Source organism: Bison bison, unplaced genomic scaffold (genome assembly GCF_000754665.1).
Source record: "Bison bison bison isolate TAMUID 2011002044 unplaced genomic scaffold, Bison_UMD1.0 scf7180017864289, whole genome shotgun sequence".
Taxonomy (NCBI): Eukaryota; Metazoa; Chordata; class Mammalia; order Artiodactyla; family Bovidae; genus Bison; species Bison bison.
The window spans coordinates 17,663,267-17,678,902 of record NW_011494861.1 but is presented as its reverse complement, the minus strand read 5'-3'; the positions used below and the strand labels follow the sequence as shown (position 1 = coordinate 17,678,902).

Below are 15,636 nucleotides of genomic sequence, written 5' to 3'. Positions count from 1 at the left end.
TTTTTCATTTTTACAGTTTGAGAAAACAAAGTAAATTTAAGAACCAAGTTGACCCCAAAGAAAGTTTAGGTGAGCTGAAAAGGGTTAAAGAATGCTCTTTTCATGGTTAGCACCGCCATGACTCAATGTCTCAGGAAGCATCTGAAGCATGTAGCAACTCCAAAGCACTGGACACTGAAAAACTGATCAATGTGCTTGTTCCTTGCCCATCTACCAGTCCCCACATGCCTGAGGGAAAGTCTCCCCCTCATCATTTTCTAAGGAACAGACTTAAGTATGCTCTGACAGGAGATGAAGATCTGCTTGTGCGACAGTTTATTAAGATTGATGGCAGGGACTCCCCTGGTGGTCCAGTGGCTAAGACTCCATGCTCCCAACACATGGGGCCCTGGTTCTATCCCTGGTCAGGGAACTAGATCCAACACGCTACAGCTAAAACCCAGTGCAACCAAATAAATAAATAAATACAAGAGAGAAAGAAAAAAAAGACTGATGGCAGAGATCCAAAGTGATGTAACCTAACCTACCCTGCTGGATTAATAGATGTCATCAGCCTTAACAAGACCAGAGAGAATTCCCCTCTCTTCTGTGACACGGAGGGTCACTTTGCTGTTCATTGTAGTCCACCTGAGGAAGCCAAGTACAAGTTGCGCAAAGTGAGAAAGACCTTTGTGGACACAAAAGGAATCCCTCATCTGGCAACTCATGATGCTCATACCACCTACCTCCCTGATTTCTCATCAAAGTGAATAACACCGTTCAGACTGATTTGGAGACAAACAAGATTTACCCATTCCACCAGTATATGGTGACCAGAGGTGCTAACCTGGGAAGAATTGGTGTGATCACCAACAGAAAGAGACCTCCTGGTTCCTTTGATATGGTTCATGTGAAAGACGCCAAAGGCAACAGCTTTGCCATCCGGTTCACTAACATTTTTGTTATTGGCAAAGGCAACAAACCACAGACATCTCTTCCCCAAGGAAAAGGGATCCATCCCACCATTGCTGGATGAGAGAAATAACAGACTGGCAGTCAACAGTGAAGTGATCTCTAGGTTATGTGATTGGAAAGATCTTTATACTTAATTGAAGGTAATATGGCATGATTTGAAAATATGTGGGTTATTTTCAAATGTCTTTGGATAATTGATTTTTAACATAATTCCACAGTGGAAAGAGAAGAGACTCTATATGACTACAATACCTTTAGACCATGAAATTTTTGCACCTTGTTTTATGTCTCTGGATATGTCTCCCAGCTTACAGTCTATGGAAACTTGAATAGAATTTGTATCCTGCTGTTGTGTGAAAGTTGTATAAATCTTAGTTATGTTGAATTGGTTCTTTTCAGGTCTACTATATCCTTCTACTTCTCTGTATATTTATTCTATTAATTTTTGAGTTTGATATTGAAACTAAAACTAAAAATTTATCTACTTAAAAATTAATTGTACCATATAGTGGAACTATATGTAACCTTGTCCTGCATTTTCCAAGTCTCCTGTAAATGTGTTACCACATTTTCACAATTAAAAAAAATAAAAAATAAAATAAAATGGAGAACCAGCAGGGACATGCTGTGTGGCAAGGGGAATTCTGTTCAGTATTATATAACAACCTAAATGGGGAAAGAATTTGAAAGAGAATAGATACATGTATATGTATAACTGAATCACTTTGTTGTACAGCTGAAACTAACACAGCATTGTTAATAAACTCTACTCCAATACAAAATAAAAAGTTGGGACTTCAAAAAAAGATAATGTGGCGTGACTAATTATTAATACAATCATCATTCAAATGATTTTGTGACCCTTTTCAGTGTGTATATTATATTGACCACCCCAAGCATCTAAAATAAAGATGCCAACTTTAGTTTGTAACAAGTAAAGAGCCTTTAATTATTCCATAAACTTTCAGGATAAAATTATTTTAAACTCACTTCAATACAAAACATTTAACATAAGTGATCTTCTTTAGAATTGTTGGTAAAAAGTATTTTATTAACTTGAACTAGCCAGAGGGTTTACAAATCCCCCTCAGATTTGAAACAATCTGTTTGCAGGATTTGTGACTTTTCCATTTGTTTTCCTTCATTCCTGCATGTATATTGATGGTTCAAAAGCCCAGTCTTTAATTCCAGTGGCAATAAATTCAACTTTAGTCTGAATTTGTATTTCCTGACATCTTCCATCCAGTCTCCAAGAGATAAAAACAGTGCTTGAAATTTAGCCTTCTATGTAGAAGAAAGTCTATAGTGTGATATGAAGTGCAACAGAATCTCTAACCCCCAAAATGCTTCCCTTCCCACCCCCTGCCCTTATCAGTAAATATCTGAAACTGCTATATCAAACAGAAACATGTAACAAGAGAGAATAGTCTTAGGATGTCAAAGGGAATTATCCACTGATTTAAATTCACTCTGCCTATTATGTTTCAGAGAAGGCAATGGCAAGCCACTCCAGTGTTCTTGCCTGGAGAATCCCAGGGACAGGGGAGCCTAGTGGGCTGCCGTCTATGGGGTCGCACAGAGTCGGACATGACTGAAGCGACTTAGCAGCAGCATTATGTTTCCCTTTGTGCCTTATTTGCCAGGAAGCTCAGAGTCAAATTTATTATTCAGTTGTAGTATTATCAGTCCTGGGTGTTCATTGGAAGGACTGATGTTGAAGCTGAAACTCCAATACTTTGGCCACCTGATGCGAAGAGCTGACTCATTTGAAAAGACCCCGATGCTGGGAAAGATTGAAGGCAGGAGGAGAAGGGGACAACAGAGGATGAGATGCTTGGATGGCATCATCGACTCAATGGACATGAGTTTGGGTGAACACCGGGAGTTGGTGATGGACAGGGAGACCTGGCGTGCTGTAGTTCATGGGGTTGCAAAGAGTCGGACACAACTGAGCGACTGAACTGAACTGAAGACTTTTCTACTTCCTGCTTCAGTTAGAAGGCCCATCCCTTTTTCAAAATTTTAAGGACAATATGTGGCCCCCCAGTGTCACATGTTGAAGTCCTAATCCCCCAGTGTGTCTGTATTTGGAAATAGGGTGCTCTAAGGATATAATTAAGGTTCAGTTCAGTTCAGTTCAGCCACTCAGTCATGTCCAACTCTGCAACCCCATGGACTGCAGTATGCCAGGCTTCCCTGTCCATCACCAATTCCCAGAGCTTCCTCAAACTCATGTCCATCAAGTCAATGATGCCATCCAACCATCTCATTCTCTATCATCTCCCTCCCCTCCTGCCTTCAATTTTCCAAGTATCAGGGTCTTTTCTAATGAATTGGTTCTTCACATCAGGTGGCCAAAGTATTGGAGCTTCAGCTTTAGCATCAGTCCATCCAGTGAATACTCAGGACTGATTTTCTTTAGGATGGATTTGTTTGAACTTTCTGCAGTCCAAGGGATTCTCAAGAGTCTTCTCCAACACCACAGTTCAAAAGCATCTGTTCTTCAGCACTCAGCCTTCTTTATGGTCCAATTCTCACATCCATACATGACTACTGGAAAAACCATTGCTTTGACTAGATAGACCTTTGTCAGCAAAGTAATATCTCTGCTTTTTAATTTGCTATCTAGGTTAGTCATAGCTTTTCTTCCAAGGACCAAGCGTCTTTTAATTTCATGGCTACAGTCACCATCTGCAGTGATTTTTGGATCCCAAGAAAATAAAGTCTGTCACTGTTTCTATTGTTTCCCCATCTATTTGCCATGAAGTGATGGGCCCGGATGCATGTCCCTTGTTGTAATTAAGGTCACATGATATTATAAGGGTGGGGCCCTGATCCTATAGGATCAGTGTCCTTACAAGAAGAGACACTAGAGAGATGGCTACCCTCCTTCCCTTTATAACTCTCTCTGCACACACAGCAAGAAAAAGCTATATGAGAACACTGTAAGAAGCCAGCCAGAAAGAGAACTCTCACCAGAAACCAAATGAGCTAGAACCCTGATCATGGACTTCCAGCCTCTAGAACCATAAGAAAATTTCTGTTGATTAAGCCACCTAGTCTACAGTATACTCAAGATGACTATTATGTCTGTGATGCCTGCATGGTGACTGCAGCCATGAAATTAAAAGACGCTTAGTCCTTGGAAGAAAAGTTATGACCAACCTAGATAGCATATTGAAAAGCAGAGACATTACTTTGCCAACAAAGGTCTGTTAAGTCAAGGCTATGGTTTTTCCAGTGGTCATGTATGGATGTGAGAGTTGGACTGTGAAGAAGGCTGAGCACCGAAGAATTGATGCTTTTGAACTGTGATGTTGGAGAAGACTCTTGAGAGTCCCTTGGACTGCAAGGAGATCCAACCAGATCATTCTGAAGGAGATCAGCCCTGGGATTTCTTTGGAAGGGACGATGCTAAAGCTGAAACTCCAGTACTTTGGCCACCTCATGTGAAGAGTTGACTCATTGGAAAAGACTCTGATGCTGGGAGGGATTGGGGGCAGAAGGAGAAGGGGACGACAGAGGATGAGATGGCTGGATGGCATCACTGACTCGATGGACGTGAGTCTGAGTGAACTCCGGGAGTTGGTGATGGACAGAGAGGCCTGGCGTGCTGCGATTCATGGGGTCGCAAAGAGTCGGACACGACTGAGCGACTGAACTGAACTGATTCTCTTTTTATCTGACTCTTCACTGTTTACCTGGAACCCTGTCTCTCATTCCTGGTCACCATAAACTGCTGGGCTACATCTCCCATCATCCATCTACCAGTCATGAAAACTTCGAAAAAAAAAATATTTCATAAACTGAATGAAATTAAGGATAGTAACTCAGCACAGTAATTTGGGGTCTACCCACAAACCATACTCGCAAACTTAAAGTCAACCTTGTTTATTATTTTTCTAGAGTCCTTCTATAACTTTGCAAAAAGCAATATGACCTTTTTTTTTCTTATAGTGTCCAGTTTTATAAGTAATGTTTGTGTAAAACTAGCAAAATTGACAAGTATGATACTATGGCTTGATCTCATGGGATGGTGTGTTACTCCTATCCTATTTTCTTTTCATGTTTTCCTGTGCTTTTTTTTTCTCCTAATTTTTAATATGATCCACCACCTAGCCCCACTCCACCATTCTCAAGATTTTCCCTCCTAACAAAGTCAGCAAATGATATCAGCATTGCCTGTATCTTTGATATCATTCAACTTAATCTGTGAAAACTGTTTTCTTCTCCTAAGACATACTCCAGATAGCCTGTAAGCCTTATGAACTGCAATCTCTTCTAAGGGAAGTACACATGTTTAGAGCATAGCAAGGCTAGTAGTATTCAACTAATAGTTTTTGTGCCAAAAAAATAAAATCATTAAGATAACAAGTTTCCACTACAGCTCACATGCTTAAAACTTTCTTTGAAAATTCTCCTTAGGGCTTCCCTGTTGGCTCAGTGGTAAAGAATCTGCCTCCAACATAGGAAATATGGGTTCAATCCCTGATCTGGGAAGATCCCACATGCTTCAAGGCAATTAAGCCCAAGTGCCACAACTACTGAACCTGTGCTCTCGAGCCGTGGAACTGCAATTGCTGAAGCCTGAGCACACTAGAGCCTGTGCTCTGCAACAAGAGAAGCCACCACAATGAGAAGCCTGTGCATTGCGACTAGAGAATAGCCCCCACTCACAACTAGAGGAAAGTCCAAGCAGCAATCAAGACTGAGCAGAGCCAAAACTAAATAAAGAAAAAAATTTTTTTTCATTATCTCTATAAGTTAAAATATTTTGTATTTGTACTGAATAAAAATTTGTATTACTGGAATATTTGAGGAAAATCCACTTAGACATTTTTTCTTCCTTAGGTGACGAAGTAAAGAAATAACATTTATGTGTTCAAAATTGTATTTGGTCATTTTTACAAAAGTGGTGGAACTTTGTTGATTTCTGTGTGGATAGACTTCAGTGTGAGATAATTTTAATGAAAAACAGGAAAAATAATAAGCTGAAGTTAAATGTGATTTGGAAATATTTTATGAGCAACTAAGAAAAATTCTTACAGCTCTCTCAGATACACTTGTCAAGATTAACCTCCTGGGCATTTAGACATTGAATAAAGTTAATTGACTCAAGATGTAATACTGACTAACTAGAGAATGACCATTTCCACTTAGCTGCCAAGCATGGATATTAAGTGTTCCTCTATACAGGGTACTGGGCTTCCTAGGTGGTGCCAATGGTAAAGAACTGGCCTGCCAATGCAGGAGATGTAAGAGATGCAAGTTTGATCCCTGGGTCAGGTAGATCCCCTGCAGGAGGGCATGGCAACCAATTCCGGCATTCTTGCCTGGAGAATCCCATGGACAGTGGAACCTGGTGGGCTACAGTCAATAGGGTTGCAAACAGACACTGAAGTGATTTAGCATGCAAATGGGGTACTAAAAAAGACTATTGTTCAGGAGAGTGAGCACAGATCTCACTTCTTGAAGAATTAAAGTACTTAGTGTTTTCTAGAAATGCCTTGAAAGAACTTACCAGGCCTGACATGCATGGTGTTCCAAGGACTCTCACATACAGATCTTGCTAGTTTACTATCTCACAATCCTATCACAGAACCTACTCTCCAGAAAACTAAACCTCTCCTTGACCACACTGTCTAATGTCTTCCACTCAATTTATGCCTTATATTATCCTGTTTCCTTCATAATACTTAACACTGTCGGAAATTACCTAATTTATTTATGATCTGTCCCTTGTCTCTCAGAATGAAAGTCACATGAGAAGAAGGATTTTTCCTTGTTTAGCGCTGAGTATCCAGGGACTAGGACAGTGTTTGTCACACAATATGTACTCTATAAATATTTATGGAATGAATGAATGAAATACTTCTTATAAACATCTGAACTTCATTGCCTCTGTGTCTTAGCATGTAAAACTTCCTCCATCAAGAATGCCTGTACTTTCCTTCCACTATACATTTTCATGGTCCAATTAAAGTTTTATAGCACTCAAGCCTGTGTGGGAGGTGACAGTGTGCAAGCTTCAGCTCTCTTCAAAGAGTGGAAGATATTTAAGGAATCACCAATTGATGTGTTCTTTTCACATGCACAGACATACACACATGCACACATGCAGCGCACATGCACACACATACACACACACACACACACACACACAACTAGCACAGCATCACTTCAGTTCAGTTCAGTTCAGTCGCTCAGTCATGTCTGACTCTTTGCAACCCCATGAATCGCAGCACACCAGGCCTCCCTGTCCATCACCAACTCCCGGAGTTCACCCAGACTCACGTCCATCGAGTCAGTGATGCCATCCAGCCATCTCATCCTCTGTCGTCCCCTTTTCCTCCTGCCCTCCATCCCTCCCAGCATCAGAGTCTTTTCCAATGAGTCAACTCTTCGCATGAGGTGGCCAAAGTACTGGAGTTTCAGCTTTAGCATCATTCCTTCCAAAGAACACCCAGGACTGATCTCCTTTAGAATGGACTAGTTGGATCTCCAAGTTCAAAAGCATCAATTCTTCAGCACTCAGCTTAGGAAGCATTCATTACATTAATTCATGAGACAAATGTAACATTCAAATTCTGAATGTGATTTTATCTTAGCTAGAAATAGAACAAGAAAAGTGAAGCCATCATTTGGTTAGTGCTGTGGCACGGCGGGAGAAATACATCAATTATATATGCTTGATCCACACAGAAGCAGCACGGCTGGCAAAATCCTGACTTAAATTTAGGTCCTCAGTTAATAAACCTTTGCTCAGTTGTCCCCTGCCCAGCTCGTGGGATGTATCCAGGATTTCCCATGGCATTGCATGTGAGTTTGGAAAGAAGAAAAACCAGAATCTTCCCAAATCTACATAAATCTTCAGGGGTCTACTGTCACGGGTTTATGTCAGGCTGACCTCTGTTTTGCCCTGCTTAGAGAATCCAGCTTGAATAGGTCAGTCGTGATTTACAAAGGCAGAAAGAGAAACACATGTGTTCATCTCTTGGACTGAAGGATCTTACCAGGTCGGCCATGCTAGGCCCACTCATTTTTCCAACCACCAGATTCTCTTTTCTCATTCCTCTTTCTTCACACACAGTCTAACAGCCTATTCAATAATATGTTCTTTCAACTACACTCTAAGAACTATCAGGACTTACAATGACAGTGAGTACTCTGACTATGAGAAAGTCAATGTTTAATCTCATCTTTTTCTCTTACCTCTATGCTCATTCTTTGCCTTATAACACAGAAATATGTCCTTTTTATTTATTTGCTGTGTAAGATCTCTGGCTGGGTATAGAGGTAAATGTAATCTGCAGATGATAACATAGTATATTTTGGGTTTTGACGTGTGTGTTACAAATTGCCAATGATTCCCAAGATTCATTTTGTGATATCCCAGTTGTAATATCCCAAAAGGTATCATAAAATTCTCAAAACTAAATTAATTTGGATTTACCATTAAATTTCTGAAGTAAATAAGGAACAATAGCATTTCTTGACACAAAACATAACAAAGTCGTTCTATCTCCAAACAGATTCAGAACTATTTATTGTTCTCAGAGACAGATTCAGTTCACTTCATGAATATTGGTTACTAAGCACAAAGTTTAGATGTGTTCTGATGATAATTACTGAATTCATGTTTGTTGCATTCAAAGTCTTTTTACATAAAAATATTTACTCATCTTTAAGACTTTGGAATTAGAAACCTGATGTGTGTGGGAAGGCTACATGGACAATGATTAGGAGTTGCACCAAGTTACTCCTGGGCTTTAAGCTGGCTTTCTAACATTAAAAAACAGTACAAGAATTACCTTGTAGTCAAGATAGAGAGATACATATTTATTGAAACCAATCGATTTTACTCATGCTGGTGAGAGTGAGACATGACTATGGCTTACTCAGAAGACTGTCTTTAAACATGGTTGAAAACATCCTATACAAATTGGGACACGAATTAGAAACAAGAGGACGAGAGAGGGAAAGGTTATTTGCACAGCCTCAGTCCCACATGTACATGCATAGAGTTGGGAAGTATTTTGCTTGGTACCAGTACACTCAACACAAATAACACTTGCTGTTGTTGTTATTCAGTTGCTAAGTCATGTCTGACTCTTTGTGACCCCATGAACTTTAGGCACTCCAGGCTCCCGTTCTTCACTATGTCCCGGAGTTTGCTCACATTCACATCTATTGAGTCAGTGATGCTATCTAACCATCTCATCATCAGTCACCCCTTTCTCCTCCTGCCCTCAATCCTTCCCAGCATCAGAGTCTTTTCCAATGAATCAGCTTTTCACATCAGGTGGCCAAAGTACTAGAGCTTTAGCATCAGTCCTTCCAATGAATATTCAGGGTTGATTTCCTTTAAGATTGACTGGTTAGATCTCCTTGCTGTCCAAGGAAATCTCAAGAGTCTTCTCCAGCACCAAGTTTGAAAGCATCAATTCTTTGGCACTCAAGCCTTCTTTATGGTCCAACTCTCACATCCATTGATACATCACTACTGGAAAAACCATAGCTTTGACTACACAGACCTTTGTCGGCAAAGTGGTATCTCTCCTTTTTAATATGCTGTCTAGGTTTGTCATAGCTTTTCTTCCAAGGAGCAAACATCTTTTAATTTCATGGCTGCAGTTATCATTTGCAGAGATTTTGGAGCCCAAGGGAAAAAAAAATCTGTCACTGCTTCCATTTTTACCTTTCTATTTGCCATGAAGTGATGGGACCAGATGCCATGATCTTAGTTTTTTAATGCTGAGTTTTAAGCCAGCTTTTTTACTCTCCTCTTTCACCCTCATCAAGAGGCTCTTTAGTTCCTCTTCACTTTCTGTCATTAGAGTGGTATCATCTGCATATCTGAGATTGTTGAGTGATGATATTTAGAACTTATTACTTAGTATTTATTCAGTACTTAGCATGTGCCAGAAATTGTTAAAGTCATTTAACATGTTAATCCTTTAAGTCTCCCAGCAGATAGTAGGGGCTAGGCTACTTTATTGCTTTCAACATTTTACAAGTAAAGAAACAGACACAAAAAGAATAAGCAACTTGCCCCTATACATGAGAGGTTGCATTTTTGCTAACAGCCTCAAAGCTGCAGGAGACTAATCTAGACCAAACTAATGTTAGCACGAAGAGTACAATACCTGCATCATCACTGAGGGAAGACATTCCACAATTACCAAAATAAGAAGCCATATAAAACCACGCAGAAAAAAACATGCATTTGTTGTGGACAAATCAAATTACTAAGAAGCTTGGTAAATACTATAATGATGAATTTTCGTCAGTTATATATAAGGGGGAGTTAGATACACCTTTCTCAGCATGTCAGCTGCAAACCAGTATGCTAGAAAGAAAATGAACAAATGTCAAGTATTACCATTAGGCATCACTGAACAAATGTCACAGTGATCATGAAGGCAACAGAGGTCTTTCGAAGTATCTTCATTACTCCTTCAAAGTCATTTATTTCTTAAGAATAAAGTCCTACCACAAGTCCACCACAAAACCTCCGTCAGTCAATGTGAGAGGCTATAAGGAAGAGTAAGGCTCTGTTACTAGTTAATTACATTCTTTGTTTTTGTACTGTGTCAAGTAAAATGAATGAAATGAAATGCTTGCCTGATGAGATACAGATTTGATATTGTGGTCAATGAAAAGATCATATAAAAGGCATCATTTCTAATCTATTCAATTACTTAGCAGATCACTTGGACAATTACATAGCCTTAATTAAAATTCTGGCATCTAAGAACTACAAGTATATCATTAATATTGATTTATTTTTATTAAAAAAAAACACAAAAGTAAAAATTGAAGTAAACCTGCAAATGAGAAAATAAATGATATAAACATATTTATTCATCTAGAAGCAGTATTATGACACCTGGAGATATAGAGAACATTTAGTAATAATTTCAAATAACTTTCTTGCCCATGGCCCATGAGTTGCAAATAAAAATTACGTTTCAAAAATTTTTCATCAAAATATTAATGGATAAAGATGCATGTTTGTTTATTTGCTAAGTCATGTCCAACTCTTTTGCAACCTCATGGACTATAGCTACATACATACACATATATATGTGTGTACGTGTGTACGTGTGTGCTCAGTTCCCCAGTTATATCCAACTGTTTGTGATCCCATAGACTGTAGACTGCCAAGCTCCTCTGTCCATGGAATCTTACAGGCAAGAAAACTGGAGTGGGCTGTCTATCCTACATATTATATTGTCGCTTTGTTCAGCCATTCAGTCATGTCTGACTCTTTGTGATCCCATGGACTACAGTACACCAGACTTCCCTGTCCTTCACCATCTCCTGGAATTTGCTCAAACTCATATCCATTGAGACAGTGATGTCATCTAACCATCTTGTCCTCTGTTGTCCCCTTCTACTCCTATCTTCAATCATTTCAGCATCAGGACATTTCCTAATGAGTTGGCGCTTCGCATCACGTGGCCAAAGTATTGGAGCTTCAGCTTCAGCATCAGTCTTTCCAATGAATATTCAGGACTGATATCCTTTAGGATTGACTGGTTTGATCTTCTTGCAAACTACGGGACTCTCAAGAGTGTTCTCCAACATCACAGTTCAAAAGTGCCAATTTTTCCATGCTCAGCCTTCTTTATGGTCCAACTCTCACATCCATGCATGACTACTGGAAAAACAATATCTTGACTATATGGATGTTTCTCAGCAAAGTAATATCTCTGCTTTGTGATACGCTGCCTAGGACTTTTATAGCTTTTCTTCCAAGGAGCAAGTGTCTTTTAATTTCATGGCTGCAGTCACCATCTGCAGTGATTTTGGAGCCCAAGAAAATAGTCTCTCACTGTTTCCACTGTTTTCCCATCTATTTGCCATGATGGGACCAGATGCCATGATCTTAGTTTTTGATAAGCCAACTTTTTCACTATCCTCTTTCACTTTTATCAAGAGGCTTTTTAGTCCCTCTTCACTTTCTGCCATAAGGGTGGTGTCATATCTGAGGCTATTGATATTTCTCCCAGCAATCTTGATTCCAGCTTGTGCTTCATCCAGCCCGGTGTTTCGCATGATGTACTCTGCATATAAGTAAAATAAGCAGGGTGACAATATACAGACTTGATGTTCTCCTTTCCAATTTTGTACCAGTCCAATGTTCCATGTCCAGTTCTAACTGTTTCTTCTTGACTGGCATACAGATTTCACAGGAGGCAGGCCAGGTGGTCTAGGATTCCCATCTCTTGAAGAATGGTCCACAGTTTGTTGTGATCCACACAGTCAAAGGCATTAGCATAGTCAATGAAGCAGAAATAGATGTTTTTTTGGAACTCTCTTGCTTTTTCAACAATCCATCAAGTGTTGGCAATTTGAACTCTGGTTCCTCTGCCTTTTCTAAATCCAGCTTGAACACCTGGAAGTTCTCGGTTCACATACTGTTGAAGTCTAGCTTGGATAATTTTGAACATTACTTTGCTAGCGTGTGAAATGACTGCAATTGTTTGGTAGTCTGAGCATTCTTTGGCATTGCCTTTCTTTGGGATTGGAATGAAAACTGACCTTTTCCAGTCCTGTGGCCACTGCTGAGTTTTCCAAATTTGCTAGTGTATTGAGTGCAGTACTTTAAGAGCATCATCTTTTAGATTTGAAATAGATCACTGGAATTCCATCACCTCCACTAGCTTTGTTCATAGGGATGCTTCCTAAGGCCCACCTGCGTTCGCATTCCAGGATATCTGGTTCTAGGTGAGTGATCACACCATAGTGTTAATCTGGATCATTAAGATCTTTTTTGTATAGTTCTTCTGTGTATTCTTGCCACCTCTTTCTAATATCTTCTGCTTTTGTTAGGCTTATTCGTTTCTATCCTTTATTGAGCCCATCTTAGTATGAAATGTTCCCTTGGTATCTCTAATTTTCTTGAAGACATCTCTAGTCTTTCCAATTCTATTGTTTTCCTCTATTTCTTTGCATTGATTACTTAGGATCTTCTCTCTCCTTGCTATTCTTTGGAACTCTGCAATCAAATTGGTATATCTTTCCTTTTCTCCTTTGCCTTTTGCTTCTCTTCTTTTCACAGCTATTTGTAAGGCCTCCCCAGACAGCCATTTTGCTTTTTTGCATTTTTTTCCCTTGGGGATGGTTTTGATCACATCCTCCTATACAATGTTACAAACCTCCACCCATAGTTCATCAGGCACTCTATCGATCAGATCTAGGCCCTTAAATCTATTTCTCACTTCCACTGTATAATAATAAGGGATTTGATTTAGTCATACCTGAATGGTCTAGTGCTTTTCCCTACTTTCTTCAGTTTAAGTATGAATTTTGCAATAAAGAGTTCATGATCTGAGCCACAGTCAGCTCCTGGTCTTGTTTTTGCTGACTGAATAGAGCTTCTCCATCTTTGGCTGCAAAGAATATTATCAATCTGATTTTGGTATTGACCAGTTGGTTATGCCCATGTGTATAGTTGTCTCTTGTGTTTTTGGAAGAGGATGTTTGCTATGACCACTTCGTTCTCTTGACAAAACTCTGTTAGCCTTTGCCCTGTTTCACTTTGTATTTCAAGGCCAAACTTGCCTGTTACTCCTGGTATCTCTTGGCTTCCTACTTTTGCATTCCACTCCCCTATGATGAAAATGACATCTGCCTTTGCATATATATATGCATATTTACAATGGAATATTATTCATCCTAAAAAAGAATGAAATAATACCATTTGCAGGAACATGGATGGACCTAGAGGTTACCATACTAAGCAACATCAGAACGATAAAGACAAATAGATGATATCATTTATATGTGGAATCTAAAATATAACACAAATGAACACATCTATAAAACAGAGACTGACTCACAGATATAGAGAACAGACTTGTGGTTGCCCAGGGGGATGAGAGGTGGAGGAGGGAAGGACTGGAAGTTTGTGATTAGTAGATGCAAACTATTATATTTATAACCATAAGGACTAGGTGCTGCTGTATAGCACAGTTCGGTTCAATTCAGTCGCTCAGTCGTGTCTGACTCTCTGTGACCCCATGAACCGCAGCACCGTTTTTAAGAGCGCCGGCTGTGAAGGACCTTGCAGAAGCGTGGCCAAGAGGAGCTACCCCACGTCCAAGGTCAGGGGCGGCAGCCGAGATTGCCAGGCCGTGATGGCTTAGGAGAGGCAGAGAGGAGCTACACCACGTCCGAGGTCAGGGGCGGTGGCTGGGAGGAGCTACCCAACATCCAAGGAGCAGTGCCTGCGCGGGCGCAGGAGGGCCGAGAGGAGCTACTCCACATTCAAGGTAGGAGGGGCGGCCATGAGGAGATACCCCTCGTCCAAGGTAAGGAGCAGCGGCTGCGCTTTGCTGGAGCAGCCATGAAGAGACACCCCATGCCCAAGGTAAGAAAAACCCAAGTAAGATGGTAGGTGTTGCGAGAGGGCATCAGAGGACAGACACACTGAAACCACAGTCACAGAAAACTAGTCAATCTAATCACACGGACCACAGCCTTGTCTAATTCAATGAAACTAAGCTATGCCATGTGGGGCCACCCAAGACGGGCGTGTCATGGTGGAGAGGTCTGACAGAATGTGGTCCACTGGAGAAGGGAATGGCAAACCACTTCAGTATTCTTGCCTTGAGAACCCCATGAACAGTATGAAAAGGCAAAATGATAGGATACTGAAAGAGGAACTCCCCAGGTCGGTAGGTGCCCAATATGCTACTGGAGATAAGTGGAGAAATAACTCCAAAAAGAATGAAGGGATGGAGCCAAAGCAAAAACAATACCCAGTTGTGGATGTGACTGGTGATAGAACCAAGGTCTGATGCTGTAAAGAGCAATATTGCATAGGAACCTAGAATGTCAGGTCCATGAATCAAGGCAAATTGGAAGTGGTCAAACAGGGGATGGCAAGAGTGAATGTTGACATTCTAGGAATCAGTGAACTGAAATGGACTGGAATGGGTGAATTTAACTCAGATGACCATTATATCTACTACTGTGGGCAGGAATCCCTCAGAAGAAATGGAGTAGCCATCATGGTCAACAAAAGAGTCTGAAATGCAGTACTTGGATGCAATCTCAAAAGTGACACAATGATCTCTGTTCATTTCCAAGGCAAACCATTCAATATCACGGTTATTTAAGTCTAGGACCCAACCATTAATGCTGAAGAAGCTGAAGTTGAATGGTTCGATGAAGACCTACAAGACCTTTAAGAACTAACACCCAAAAAAGATGTCCTTTTCATTATAGGGGACTGGAATGCAAAAGTAGGAAGTCAAGAAACACCTGGAGTAACAGGCAAATTTGACCTTGGAATATGGAATGAAGCAGGGTAAAGTCTAATAGAGTTTTGCCAAGAGAACACTCGTCATAGCAAACACCCTCTTCCAACAACACAAGAGAAGACTACACATGGACATCACCAGATGGTCAACACCAAAATCAGACTGGTTATACTCTTTGCAGCCAAAGATGGAGAAGCTCTGTACAGTCAGCAAAAACAAGACCGGTAGATGACTATGGCTCAGATCATGAACTCCTTATTGCCAAATTCAGACATAAATTGAAGAAAGTGGGGAAAACCACTAGACCATTCAGGTATGACCTAAATCAAATCCCTTATGATTATACAGTGGAAGTGAGAAATAGATTTAAGGAACTAGATCTGATAGACAGAGTGCCTGATGAACTATG

At 40.3% G+C, this 15,636-nt stretch overlaps 1 pseudogene; it reads left to right on the top strand.

Annotated features, from left to right (window-relative positions):
* The first annotated feature begins 224 nt into the window (after positions 1-224).
* Positions 225-15,636, top strand: part of LOC104996131 — a 78,725-nt pseudogene continuing 63,313 nt past the window's right edge.